The sequence below is a fragment of the Melopsittacus undulatus genome, chromosome 3 (genome assembly GCF_012275295.1).
Source record: "Melopsittacus undulatus isolate bMelUnd1 chromosome 3, bMelUnd1.mat.Z, whole genome shotgun sequence".
NCBI lineage: Eukaryota > Metazoa > Chordata > Aves > Psittaciformes > Psittaculidae > Melopsittacus > Melopsittacus undulatus.
This window is the reverse complement of record NC_047529.1, coordinates 63,282,018-63,297,541: the sequence shown is the minus strand read 5'-3', so window position 1 is coordinate 63,297,541 and position 15,524 is coordinate 63,282,018.

Genomic DNA, 15,524 nt, shown 5'->3' with positions numbered 1-15,524 from the left:
TATTTTTCAGTTGATAAATTACCACCGACCCTCTGTATCACCTGCATTCTCAATTTTCCTTTTCTGTGTTTTTCTCAAATATAAATAAAACAGATCTAGAAAAGAATATGACCTTTTAAAAGAAAGGCTACTGCAAGGGTTTTGATTTAGGACTGCTTAGTCCATGAAAGGCATAAAGTGCCTACTACATTGCTCTCCCCTTAGAACACAGTTTTGTCCCATGTTCAGATACTCCTTTCTCTCCAGCAGTCTCCTTTCTTTAAAGAGTTTGAAATAAGATTCCTTTCTGATTTATATCAATGATAAGACAATTTGGATCTAATTTTATTTCACAAGTAAAGCTCTTACTGAACTCTGTATAGGGAGAAACTTCCTGGACCATAAAGGTAGAAACCAACGGCAATAGTTTTATTTTCTTTCCACATGATTTCATTCATTCCATTTTTTTTTCTTAAGAAATAGTGATGTGTAAATGCAAAAGCAGTATGGAAACTATACATTCAGCTTTGCTCAGGTTATGACTGTGTTTTTAAATTTAACAATTAATGTTCTACATGTTAAACTGTTGCTAAAAAAGCTGTGTCTAAGATGGTAAGCTGAGTGGTGCAATAAAAAAGGATGTGAAAGTAAAACCGTTGCTAATGAGAACCTGACATCCATATACATGGGTGATTTATTGCATTTTTTCTTTAATCTGAGACTCTACAGTAAGTATCCATTGTTAACTGCACTCCTGGGAGTCAGAATCCAGGTTAGTTTAACCCAAAAGTAAACATATTTACAAAAGATTATTGGAAAGATGGTCTCAAAAGCTCAAGCCCTGATCTGCTAGCTTGTAAATTAGATTTGTTTATATTTATTAGAAAAGCATATACTATTATTATTATTATGAAGTCTGAAATGTGCTTTCTACAAAATACTCTAAAATTTATGAGATCAGATCCTTGGTGCAGGTTTTTGTTCTATTTCACTACAATTTCCTCAATGGTCATCTAAGAAATCCTGTTCTTTCCTCTGTGCTGCCCATTCTCCATATTCCAAGGATGGTTTTAGAAAACGCAATTAAGGAGCTGGAGTTTACATGACCTTTAAGGAACAGTAGGGGTGATTTCTCTTAATATGAAGACAGACTAATGCATCTGAACTATACCATAGAAAAGTATATCCTAGGTACATTGATGAAGACCCACTAATGCAGAGGATACCTACAGAGCTGGGCTCTGCCATGCATTGCACTATATCCCACAATAAGGTGATGTAATTGGAATCCCTTCACAGAATCAATGTGGAAAGGAAGAGGAATTAAGTAGAATCTCTTAGGAAAAAACAAATTAGTCTGTCCTTGACATTCATTAAACAAGAAAGGGACTGTGTCACAGCAGCAATTTAGTACAGTAGTCTCTTGTAGAAACCAACACAGATTGTAGCAGAACATAATTCTGAATGAGAAAATATGTAACAGAACAAAATTATTCAGTATTAAATGGCAATTGATGCACAAATTGCAGGAAGGAAGAGGGAGCCAAGTTGACTTGCCTTGGAAGAATTTCAAAAAGTACAAACTCAGGAGATAGTATTCTCTTAAAAGGTTCCTCCAAGATGGGCTGTTTAAGAAGATGCAGTAGGATTTCCATACATCTAAAAGGAGAGAGTAATTTTCTCCCTGTAGGCTTAGTTGAGTAAAATTTTATATCTCCGCTTGTACTGTTTCAAAAAGAAGTTACCTGTTGTCTTAACGTTGTTCTCAGACTAAAGTAAAATACACAGCACTGCACCAGTTGTTAAGAACATGAAACATGACTGCTACAGCTGAAGCCAGGCCACCTGTAGGGCTTGCAAGAAATCTCCTCTTTATTGCCTCATGGGGAAAAAAGAATGAAGAAAAAGTTTGAGCTATCTTCTTTTACTTTTTTTTTGTAGGCATTAAGCAACTGTGTTGTAATTTCTATTCCTTCAGCTAGTGGAAACAACTGAGTGTAAAATGGAGAAAAGGAATAAAACAGGGTGCCAGACAAATTGACCGTGTCTTCCTTCAAAGAAGCTATCACATCCCAGCTGAAGGATGACTATATGTCTGTCAAATACTTGCCAAACAATATTTAGCTCACATAATCGCACCCTTTTTTGTGCTGTTCTACAAGATTTATAGCTTTTAGTCACCTCTCTCTAAGCTGCGTAGCTAAAATGTATAATTAAGGTTAAGTTGGATGAAGACCCAGAATATGAAGGCTGCCAGAATGGTTATATCAGGGCAGTTCCCTGAGATACAGCAGTGATGTGAAATGGTTCTTTTCTTCCAGTGTATGATATTCGGAAAAGAAGCATTTTTCATATTGCTTTTCTGTGTTTGGAAAAGAAATGGATTTCAGCTACTCAGGAACAGTTCTGTTAGGTTACCAGCTGACAATTGCTTCACCCTTTTCTGATCACTCACCTCTTATCTGAGATTAATCGCACCCTTTTTCATATTTTGCATCTGCAGTAGACGCTAACTTGCTCTGGAATTGCATCTACTTCACTGTTGGTTAATTTGGAAAATATTTATTCAGGTTCAATGTCTCAGCTTCTGCTGCTGACTGTTTCAGGAAACAACCTGGTTCTGTAGAGCATTTTGAAAAAGCTGTTGTCTGGGAACGACTGGTAATAAAAGTGCAGTGGATATAAGAATGTACTATAAATCATAGATGTTCAAATAATAAACTGCTATACTGAGCAACCAGCTCCTCAAGATCTTGATATTCCCAGTTTACACTGAGGGTAAAAACAATGCAATATTAAGTCCTTGAAATATGTCTTTGTGTTTTCTTCTTTCCTCCAATATATTTAAGACAAATCTAACTGCAGGTGACACAGGTTAACATGACTATTTCTTAGGACAGAAGATCAAACTATACTACAAGAAATAAATGAAAGACACTAAAACAAAACAAACACAGAGGTTTTGATTGATAGAGAAATAGCAAAGTGATGATGGTGAATGAAAAAGATGATGAGAGAGAGAAAAGATCAAGAAAACTGTATTAGTATGAAAACCACACACTTATTTGTCATCAAATCTGTCACTGCTCTGGTTATTCTATGCTGCCTGTGTTAACACTGCTGTGATGACTCCATCAGGCTCTCATTGAAAACTCTCTCTGCCACCATCACCAGCCCTCCTTGGCTGAATCCATGCCTTGCAGGGTCCAAAGCTCAATCATAGATCATATGAGCAACAGGGTGCAGCACTTCTACAAGAAATGATTCTGTAAGAAAACAATATTCTGAAATATTATATTGTATTTCCACAGTATAACTCCTTAGCATAAAACATATATTTCTTTATAGTCCATTTCAATATAGAAAACCACCATAGTATAGAGTGCAGTGAAATTTAACTGTATGACTGGGAGAGAAATGTGCAAGATACAGTATGAAAAACTATTAAAAATTATTTCAGAAATTATTTCAAGAAAGAATTTTGAAGTTCACAGAAAGATTACACTGGATGTTCACAGAGCTGCGTGTATAAATTACTCAGTTAATGTACTAGATGTTACATCTATTGTGTAAATTACTCAGTGCATCTTTTACCTCTTTTTGCCTTTTTTTTTGCATTTGGCTACTGCTCCTATTTTCATTTCTGATGAGCTATGTTTACAGTTTTCACACTTGCTTGTCCTTTTAGACATTGCTTAAAAAAATTGTAAAATTGTAATATACTATCTGAAAAATGATTGGATTTCATATTCCTTCATGTGAATGGCTTACATTTAACACACCCAGCAATGCCTTTATTGTCTGAAAATGTAAGAAAAATGAAACTGAACAATTCCAGTGCACCTGCTGTACATGCTTCCCTTTGAAATTATTTATCATGTCATCATACTCTAGCAATATCCTTTCTTCCAGTGAGAAGTCAGTACAAGCAACTTGCTCAACAGCAAAGTTTCTTCGGAAATGTCTGTGATAGATTCAGATCTATACTAATTAAATAGTAATCATGTTTAATATGGTTTGTAGATATTTTAAAGCCAGCATACTGAGCATACTGAATGCCATAACAATAGCCTGCCTACTTCCACTCTCCATTACCTTGTACGATGAAGTTTAAGTAGGTGATATTAATAATTGTCGGATGTACCTAGAATAAAGTCCAAAATCTCTGTCATGCTCAGGGCTATATACTCCAGAAAAGAAGGTCTGAGAAATATAAAAGTATTAAGATGCATAAGTCTCCTTGTTTTTTCCTTCTGGTTTGTTATCTTGACAGTATGTTTTTGACAGAAGAAGCACAGATTCAGTTTATTCGGGCTGCTTGATGATTTTCAGTGCAAACCCCAATGTTTAGCTTACTTAAATTCTGCTAAACGTAAACTGAATTCTGGGTTGATATACTCCATGATTACTGTTGGTTCAGAACAGAGTTTTGGAAACCGTTCCGCAAAACCTCATTTTTTAGAAAGCATGATAAGAAAAGAGTATGTTGGTTTGTTAAATTATTATTACTTGTTTAGTTGAAAATCTTTAGTTCCTCCAATGATTCTGTCAGAGGAAACTGGATGCCTTGGACTCTTGAATGGAGTTTTGCTGAGCTGGTGAAAATATGTATATGACAAAGTTATAAGCTGCTCAAGAGAAACTTCTCAGCATTTTTAAATAAAGCTCTTTAGAGGCATCATCTGCATGAAGCCTACATCATTTTTTCACCACATCTACCTGAGGGACAAGCTCTGTGTGCATGTGCATGAATGCCATCCTCAGCGCAGTACCTCAGTGCCTTTCTGCAACTGAAATGGGTCTTGGTGCTAGTGTTACCACTGTGCTGGGCACAGAAAATGAGGGCTAGGAGGCAGTCTTGTTCTTGGCAATTTCACCCTTCCCGCAGACTCAATAAGGTTAAAATCATGCAAAGGCTATGTCTTTAGATTTAGATTTAGAATCTATGTCTATGTCATAGATTGTATGGTTAAAAACTTTCCATAATAAAGCTGGATTTTTTAACAGGGTACATGGGAGCCTCAGTTCATCAGATTACTTTTCCAGGGATGCTTATAATCCTTTTACCTGTATTAATTTCCATGCAATATGTCTTTATACATGGGTCATGAGATGAGCTAGAATTCTGCTCAGACAGAATGGTATCAATGGTATCACGGAGGAAGTCAACATCTAATAGGTTATTATAGGACTTGGCTTCAGATTTAAAAATGTAATAATGTTGCTGTGGTAGACTTGAGAAATATTAAAGACAGAGCAGAATACTCACCATGAGATCAGAAGCCAAATAAGCCAAATGTATGAATTTTTTCTGACATCATTACACTTCATGTCTACATTAAATGTTGGGGCATATATGAGTTTTATTAATTTTCAATAATTATGCCAGTATCTATTTAGGTTTGGTAGCAATTCTATACTGAAATGGTTTTTATACTTCCTTTAGTTTCCTATCAGTGCTTATTTCTGTGTTTCACCAAAGTCAGAAATCATGAAGACAGAAATGAGAAAGTTAACATAAGCTTCTTAGTTTCTCCAGTTTAGCTAAATCATTATGGATTATGTGACCAGAAGTTAGAATACGTCTTGATATGTACAATGACACAAAGGCTTTTCTGGTTTTTTTTTTGTTTGTTTTGGTTTTTTTTTTTAATGCTTTTATATAATAGTATTTTGCAAAATTCATAATAAAGTCTTGTGATCATTAATAGAATGATTTTTTTGAAAATTCCTGTTTTGGCAATTAATGAGATAACTGAAAATTTGAATAAGCCTTGCTTTCATTCTGCAGCACAACGTGCCGCTCTTTCTCCTCTCTGCAGGACGTGGAAGCAGACAAGACCAGATCCTCTTAACAGAAAACTCTCAAAAGCATTTTGCCTGCTACAGAGACAACATCCATCTTTGTTTACTGCTTTTCGAAAATGAGTATCACATGAGGCCATACATTACAGAAGAAATGGCATATACAAGTTGATATAGATGTTATAGATAGATACAGATACAGATGACAGATACAGACATAGATGAGATAGATAAATATAGATATAGGTATAGATATAGATAGATACAGATATAGATACAGATATACATAGGTGATGATACAGATATTGATGATATAGATACAGATATAGATAGATAGACAGATATATATAGATAAATAAACTTTAACCCCTGGTCCAAATTTGTGAATCAAGCCAAGTTTTTCAATGTTTTATTTTTGTTTCTTGAAAAGGACACAATAAGACTCAAGTTATGATTGAAAATGGGTGGATGTACTTTTACAGTAGGCCCTTGTATCTTGGTGAAGTCAGATGATCTTTACAGTAAAGGGCTTTTAAAATTTTTTATTGCAGTAGCAACAGCTCCATGCATAATGGTGGTTTACACTTGAATAAAGAATAATTGCAGATAATGGGTCTGTCAGCATGAATGGATTAGGAGTCTCAGCAGTGGTTTCATCATCACAGTGAAAATACTAATTTAAAATCCTGTTTCATTTCCTTTGGGCTTATGCTTCATTACTTTAGTGGCATTAAGAGTTAATTTTTGTTGCAGTTACGTATTTATTTATTTATTTATTTATTGTGTTACTTTGGTATATAACATTGCATTTTTCATAAATAAGCTTTATGTCTTTTATGGCACTTGGCATTTTATGGTTTAGTTCTAGGAAAGCTGGCTGCTTTTTACTAGTTTGGGGACTGGCAATTAGCAGGAGGTGGAAGATTTGGGTAATTACTTGAAATATAAAGGGAGTGCAAAGACTAAAGCCAAACCTGCAGGAAGACAAGGAAGAGAGATTCCTACTCTAACCTTGTCATTGTTTGCCTCTGCATTTTCTAGTGATTCCATTATGTATAAAAATACATTATTTATAAAGGTAGAGTACATATTGTCTCATAGCAATAGCGTAGAATTATACTTTTTCACTTGCAATCTCCTATTTAAAAATATGAATTACCAATCATACTTTTAGTTTCATGTATTGTTGCCTTTTGAAAACTGTTTTGCATAGAAATTAAGGAATTAAAGTACACTTACAGGAATAGGCTACTCCACAGCCTATCTTGTGGGTCCTTTGTAGAGGAGAATTCAAGGAAAATTTTTACCCTCTTCTGGGAAAACCACATAGCATTTCCTGTTCTGCTTTAGCTGTTGGTATGTATTTTACTTTCCTTGACCTTCATGTGACTGAACACTTTTGGTGGAGGATCTCTTCCTTCAAGTAAAGGCACTGTATGAGGAAGTCAGCACACTGTGCAGTATCAGAGATGATGAGCAAAAAAGCAGCTGCATCTCCTCTGAGACCCTGCAGCTTCAAGAATCTAAACCCCCCAGCTGTACTGAAGGAGAAGAAGACAGTCTGCACTTACCAGTTTGGGAAATGGTGAAGGCTGGTAGCTGGTGGCCCCAGAAGGATGGCAGATACCCAGATTTGCAGCTGCAGAATTGGACAAATTTGCTGTTCGGGTGCAAGGGGGTGGACATAAACATTGTGATAGAGGAGGACAGATGGATGCTGTGGGACATTGAGACCTTCTACAACACCAGCATCAAGGAGACGTTGCTCAACGTGGTTGACGCCAATCGAGGCCCTGCCCCCAGCCCCAAACCCCTATGCCTAAACCCAAAACCTCACCTCTGCTATTTCATATTCTGTTTAATACTGACAGGGAGCTGGGAGCTGTGCCTAGTGAAGCATTAAAGGCAGATGAGACTGAGCCCTGCAGCAGTACTTTGCACCTCTTACATGATTTAATCTTGGTTAACTCAAATAGATTGCTCATAAAACAAAATTTCTGATAGTATTATGACAGAGAGAGACTTCAGAAAAGTTAACCAGAGTGTAAAACAACTATATGAATACTTTATAAAAAAAAAGCTTTTAAAAAATCAGTTCTCAAATTTAAATTTAATGTTCTAATATTAAAATATGATTTTTTAAGGAATTTTTTAGCTGAGTATGAACTAAAATGTATTGAATGAAACGAAATCTAAACAGAGTCAAAGCTAATACAGACGTAACATCATGCTTGCAGTATAAAACAGTGAGCAAAAAACAAGCAAAAGAAAATAAAATCCTTGGAAAATCAAACACGGTGAACATTGTATTGCATGTTTTAAAGGCTGATCTGCTTTTAAAGTTAGGAAGCAAGATGTCTCATTTAAATAACTTTCTGTATGGCTCTTAATTCTTCCCCAAGTCCAGGAACTATTTGTCTCTGCTAGAGGCCCTACCTAAAGAAAGGACTGCTCCCTAATTCACTACTCTTCTCTTACTCTGCCAGTAGGAGAGGAGAAAGACAGAAAAACAACAAAGAATAAAGGTAGCAAAAAAGAATTCCAGGAATGAAAGAAGGCTGTCCAGAGAGAAAAAATTGAATAAAATTTCCAGTCAATAAAATGAAATGGAAAAGAGGCATAAGGAAAAGTAAATAACTACAGGCAAAATTTTGCTGCCCCTGGTGAAGTCAACCAAAGCTGCTTCTGAGAACATGATTAATCCTTCAGAACTGCAGGAATCAGTCCACAGATTGTCAGAACAGTTGAAAGCTCATGGAAAGAAGAAAAAAAAACAAACCTTGAGGAGATTATAAAAAAGCCTGAGGGGAACTTGAGGAAAGATATGTCTAGAGAGAGAATCAGTAACAGACAATACCAGAAAAAGGCCAAATTCCCAGCAGAGGCTGGCAATTTAGCCCATCTTATGCACTGTTCCTGTCAGAGCTGTATGTAGAATAGTAGTAAATAAATGATAGAATTGTGGCAAGTGGTAAAATATATTATAATTAACAGCAGCAGCAGGGTAAAACCTATACAACTGATCTGGTATATTACTTGATCCTACGTTTTATTAGGAGTGTTACGTTTAGTTTCTAGTATGAAAACATAACAGGTTGGTATTTTGATTTTTTATTAGTATTAACTAATACATTAGCTGTAAAAGAGTCAGAAAAAAAAAAACCCACAAATGGAATATTGGGGCTTTTAAATTAATTTCTGATGCAAATGTATGGTTTCAGTCCTCTTTACCTGCAGTTTCTGTCAGTGACTTTTTTCATATCAGATCTTTTGATGTATGATAATTTGTTAATGCCATATACTCTGATATTCTTTCTGTAAATATAATTGTATTTTTCATTAGTCATTTGTTAAGATTAGGAAGACATAAATTACTGTTCAATGATGTAAACCACTGTGATTCTAGTAAAGGAAATAGATCCACATGGATGCATTTTACGCTTATCATTCTGATGATGATGTATGTTGGAGCTTATTCAGTTTATAAGTTTTCTGGAGATAAAAGTGTATAATAAAAGCATTCTATAGTAGTAGCCGTGAAAAAGTAATAATTAATTTAAATGAGAAAATATCTGTTGCAATCCTTAATGGGATTATGAAAAAATCTCAATTAATTTAAAACTATTCTAAGTATCCCTAGAGACAGATTAAATATGAGTCTGGAATCTAAACTAATTCTGGTTATGACACCAAGTTTTGATGGTGATCTAAAGTCCTTTGAAATAAATAATAAACCCATCATCCAACCATTTAACATTAAGCATTTTTACATATGTACTGATTTAGAATCCCAGAAACTCTGAAAATCAGTTATTTATCTAAGCAGGCATAAATATGGATTATCACATCTAAGTTCAGACACTCAGACATGACAATGATGCTATCGCTTCCTGTGTCAAAGATCCACTGCTGCTTTTCTTTACTTTCTATCAAGTACTGGCATTTGCTAACAGGTTTGAACTGAATCCAGGAACTTAAGATACAAGAGAAGTGAACTAATTTTTGTTTTAGAGACTGAGACTTAATTTACCAATTAGTTAGAATAAATTATGGCTGAATAACTTATGTTCATGAAACAATATTCCATGTTTTCTCTCTCTGTGTTGTTCATGGAGAAGCTGTTGCATGATAAATGTCGTAGAGTAGTAGCTTGGTTGTTAGGTTGACATTCACGTGACAGTACTAGGTTTCAATTATCTACTTGTACCAATCAATCTTTTAGTTTCCAACACTGTTGCCTGCAGTAATGTTGCAGCTTTTCTATCAGAGAAGAGAACTTTGCAGGAAATGTTATTCATTACAGCTGCAAATCTGCCACTGCGCCTGGCATGACTTGTTAATGACAACATTTATTTCAAAGAGCTGTTTCGCTTTGTTGCTGGAGAGTTGACTTTGTGATTGTAAAATATAATGAAATGCCAAGAAGATGAAGTGAATGAAGTTTGCCAAAAATACAGCTAAAGTGATTCAGATTTACTAAAAAAAAAAAATAAATAAATCAACAAAACAGTCAGCACACACAAATACACTCTTTATATTTTGTTGAAAACATAATCACTTAGTAGGAGCATGATTATGGACAGAGGAAAAATGGTTAGAAAACAGTATGTAAAGAGGCATGCACAAATAGCAAGCTAGAGCTTCATTTAGCTTCTTCAATCCATATTACTGGAAAGAAAAAGACTTTTCAATCAGTCTTTTAAATCAAATAAACATAGACAGCATCCAGGTCTTGTACGACTAATATTGAGAAGTCATCCCTTCTTAAAGGACTGGCTCATCTTTCATGCAAGGGGAGACTGAGAGAGCTGGGACTGTTCAGCATGGATTGGAGAAGACTCGAGGGGAAAGTATATGCATTCCTGATGGAAGGGAATGAAGAAGAGGGAGCCAGACACTTCCTGGTAGTGCGCACTGACAGGGAAAGAGACAATGGGCATAAATATATTAAAAATTAAACAAAACAAACAGAAAACCACAACCCCCATTCCCCCCCCAAAAAAAAACCCAAACAAAAAAAAAACCCACCCCCCCCCCCCAAAAAAAAATACCAAAAACAAGAAACAACCAAGAAACCCCTTCTGAACACAAGAAAACAGTTCAATACTTCTATACTTCTGTATCATGAAGGTGGTGAAACACTGGAGCAGGTTGTCCAGAATGGTTATTGAGTCTCCATCTGTGGTGATACTCAGAACTCAAGTGGACATAGTCCTGTCCAGAGCATCTTGCTTAGCTGATCCTGCCTGAGTGGGTTTGTGGACCAGATGATCTCCAGAGCTCCATTCCAGCCTCAACCATTCTGTTATTCGTGCATGTCTGGCAGTCTTCTGGGGCACTTGTCAGAATGGGAGCACGTTCTGTGCGGGAAAGAAGTTTGGGTACATTTTCTTCCCATGGAAGCAGAAATTGTGCCCATTACATACATCCTAATGTTCCAGTTTTCTTGGAGTGGGAGGAATGTTCAGATTATAAAGGGATTTATGTTCCCACCACATTCCTGATACTGCTGTGAAATTTCCTCCAGTACCTGAGATATTTGCTGCTATCTCTGCTTTTCACTGCAAAGGCATTATTGACTGCTCCATAAATATATTGCTTGGACTGCATAGGTTATAGGTCATATTTTGTTTGCTAGTGCCCATAGTTGTGATGCAAATAAAACAGAAAAAAAAAAGCAATTCTAATTCTCAAGAGATATATTAACATCAAGGCAAAGCTAATCAAGACAGGGAATGCTAGACAAGGGAACAGTATCATCTTTTGTCTTAGTAGAAATATTGTCAGTCCAGATGCCAAGTGTTGTGGTTTAAAACCAAGCCCGCACAGCTCGTTCACTCACTCCCCCCTTGCTCCCCCAACTACCGGAGAGTTAGGAAGGAGAATCCAAAGAATGTGGCCCCCACGGGTTGAGATAAGCACAGTTTAATAGCTAAGGCACAACACAAATCACTACTGCTATTACTACTACAAATAATAGTGATAAAGCCAATAACAAGTGAAGAGAATACAACATCTCACCAGCCACCGACCCATAACTCACCCCACCCTGCCCGACTGAGCACCGATCGATATCTCCTCCATCCCCCCAGAGCTCCAGCCCTTCTGGGTCTCTCCCGGTTACATCCTGGGTATGACGTGCTATGGTATGGAATACCTCTTTGGCTAGCCTGGGTCAGGTGTCCTGTCTCTCCTTCCTCCTGGCCTCCCCTCCTTCCCCTGCAGAGCATGAGCTCAGAAAAGGCCTTGGACAAACCAAACACCCGAGCAGTAACTCAAAACATGCTTGCTATCAGCAACTGTTCTCAGCCTGAAAGTCAAAACACAGCACTGCACCAGCTACCAAGAAGGAGAAAAATGACTGCTACTGCTCAGACCAGGACACCAAGAAATACTCGTGTTGCTCTTTAACTTACTGATATTGCTACACTACCCAACCACTTGTTTTCTTCTCAAGTGGAAAATTGGTTTTCTTGGACTGTCAGGTCCCTATGCTGGAAATCTAAACCTCTCCCATGTTTTGGAAACTTCAGTTTCTCCAGTGATTCAAAATGACAACCACCTCTGTCCCTGTCTGGCTGGGATAGAGTTAGCTTCCTTCATAGCATTCTGTTTGGTGTTATGCTTTGTATTTGTGGTTAAAATGGTATTGATACTACACCAGTGTTTTGGCTGTTGCTGAACAGTGCTTGCACAGCATCGAGTAATTCTCTCTTGCTTGCTTCTCTCCAGAGCATGTAGGTTGGAGATAGTCAAGGGGCTGGGAGGGACATGGCTAGTACAGCTGTCCTCAACTTATTAAAAGGATGTTCCATACCGTCTGACATTTTGCTCAGCAATAAAAGCTCAGCAAAAAAGGAGGAAAAAGGGGGTGGAAGTTCATGGTTCATGGCATTTGTCTACCCAAGCAACCATTATGTGTGCTGGGGCCATGCTTCCCACAGAGTGGCTTGACATCTGCTTGTCAATGGGAAGCAGTGAATTATTTTTTTTTCCTTTTCTTGCATGCGCAACTTTATTTTCCTTATTAAAATGTAGTTATCTTGATTCACAAATCTTCTTACCGTCCTTCTATTTTCTTTCCATCCTGTGGGAGAGGAAAGTAAACCTGGGGCTGTGTAGGTGTTTGGCTGCTGTCTGGGGGGCAACCCACCACAGAAATGGTTTCTGTAACCAGAGAGAATAATTGAAATCCTTGCATCATATTATTCTTTAAAAGTGATATTCCACACAATTAACTTCTGTCCTTTGAAATATTGTTTGCAGCCAAAACCAGGTCAGCCACTTATGATTTCATAATTCAGAACAGTGGAGAGCATTTCTATTCTGGACCACCTTTACTTTTAGTATCATCTATGTTCTAGCTCCTCAGCTGATCTCAGCTGATCTCAGCTGACATTCAGCTGTTTTTCCTGAGCAGAAGACCTGTGAATCCTAACTGAAACTGGAATGTTAAACTGCATTTTGCCTTTTTTAGGTCTATGGATCTACACTCAGGTTGTTAGCACCCTTATGTAGGAAGGTTAATTTTCAATATTAAGATATAGTCCCTCCACAGGGTTAAATTTCTACCAAGAGTGGGTGGGAAAGCTTCATATTGAAAACATGTGCAAACACTAGTGTGTTTGCCCTGTTTGCAGACATACAAGGAATGAACACATATCTAGTGTTTGGACACTGTAACTCAGTATTGTTAACAATGATCATGATTGCAGCAGAGGTCTAAAGCTACATGTGAAGTATTTTTTTTAAATTTTCATGTATCCTCTCTGACACCCTTTTAGGGACTTTCGGAAAGATACGATGTCTTCACAAGTAAAAATTGGAAGTGACTAACACAAAGAAAAAAGTAAAGGTAAAGATATTAAGTCTACTTCAGAAAACTTTTAATTCTGTATCAGCCAGAAGGAAAATACATTCACATACTGTGCTTCAGAACACATATTAATGTCAATACATCCTAGTTGTGAAACAATACACCAATAGAGCACAAAAATAGATAGACTTGTTAATTAATTTACCAAGGAAGAGGCAGTTATCAGCAAACTGATGGATTATACAGGCTTTATGCATGTCCTAGTGCTATACCAAGGGCATACCACCTGCTATTCCCCATATTCCTCTATAATCTCTCTGTTGCTATAGCTGGAAGGATGTTTTTCAGGTCATGGGAACTTGTTCAAGTACTCTTACTGTAATCTTCAGACTTAAACACTCATGATGTGATCTTGTTCCTGGAGTTTATTGGTTTTAGTTTGTTTGCTAATCTATTGCATGTTCCCAAATTAGGATAAAAAAAAACCCAACTGTGTGAAAAATAAAAAAGTCTGCCCACAGATTTTACTTAAAAAACTTTAAGTGTCAAGTTTTAGCTATAGACTACAAAAAAGCTGCAAATTGCTTTTGAATTTTTACTCAACATTGTAATGTTCATGTAGTTCAATAAGAGGAAAATGATCCAAGATTTACAATATAGATCTGTTAACAAAATCTCAAGGTATGAATTACAGATAGAGGTTTTTCTTCTGATTCTAACGTAACTAATTAAAGCAACCATTTGACTTTATAAATAAACTTTCTATTAGAATATATTACATTGGACTCTTTTATTTCTCTCTGAAAAGCTGTTGTGTGGTATCTAGTAGCATGCATACAGAGTGTGTTTTGCCCACAATCGTTTCATCTGATTGCAAGAGTTAAGCGGAGTCAGGTCTGGTCCTTTATTGGGGTTAAACAACGACATAGGAGGACCAAGAGATTTTCCCAGAGGCTGGGATTTATGTTAGACCTTGCCCTATGCCTTTACAAAAAAAAAAATAAGGGCATTGTAGATAATAAATTTAATTCATAAGTACAAGAAATATGGAAATATTTCTACTCTCTGTACACAGAATAAGATTCCTTCAATGCTTTGTACATGTGAGAAGAGAGACAAACGGAACTAAAGCAAGGAAAATTCCTATTAATTACCTCATTGCTTAATTTCTTTCTCCTCCATGAAGCCTCGTATCAATTTAGTGTATAGTATTATTCATCTATTTGTTATCTGAGAATGCTGGCTTGTGAGCTTTTGAGCTCCCAAAGCATGACTTGTTAAATAAATAAATATTTATTTAAGATGTACAAGCTGAATAACTGTTGCTTGCTAGTTTTCCTAGGAGATTAACATGAACTTTGTCTAGACATGCTGATTGTAACCTATCAAGCAATGATTAAAGAGTAATTCTTTTTGTTATTCAGAGAGAATACTGAGGACATCCTTGAATTGCAATTAGAATTCTTGAGACAAAAATCATAAAGAGATAAAATTGTTCTGCACCTTTTCACTGAAATGAAAGCTTTTTTTTTTTGGGAAGGCTCAGGCGAGAGATGTACAAGAGGATTGTATGTTGTATTCTGCCTCAGAATTCAGCAAACACAGAAGGTAAAATAAAAAATATACACTTAGCTCATTGCTCATTCTGTAAATAAATATAGCCTACACATAAAGGAAAAATAAATATAATATTAATCAAAATATAAAGTAATTTTTTTGTGAACAAGGCAGCAAAAATGCCCATTTTCCAGTAGAGGAAATAGAGAATGCTGCATGCGAGGTTGAATTTGAGAGGTTTTACATTTACATCGGAATGTATAGATAATCTTGCAAAGTATTTGAGAAGCACTCTTCCTTCTGATTCTTAGTTATTTAAGGGTCAAATGCATATCACAATATACAGTACTTAAATGAGAAACTGCAT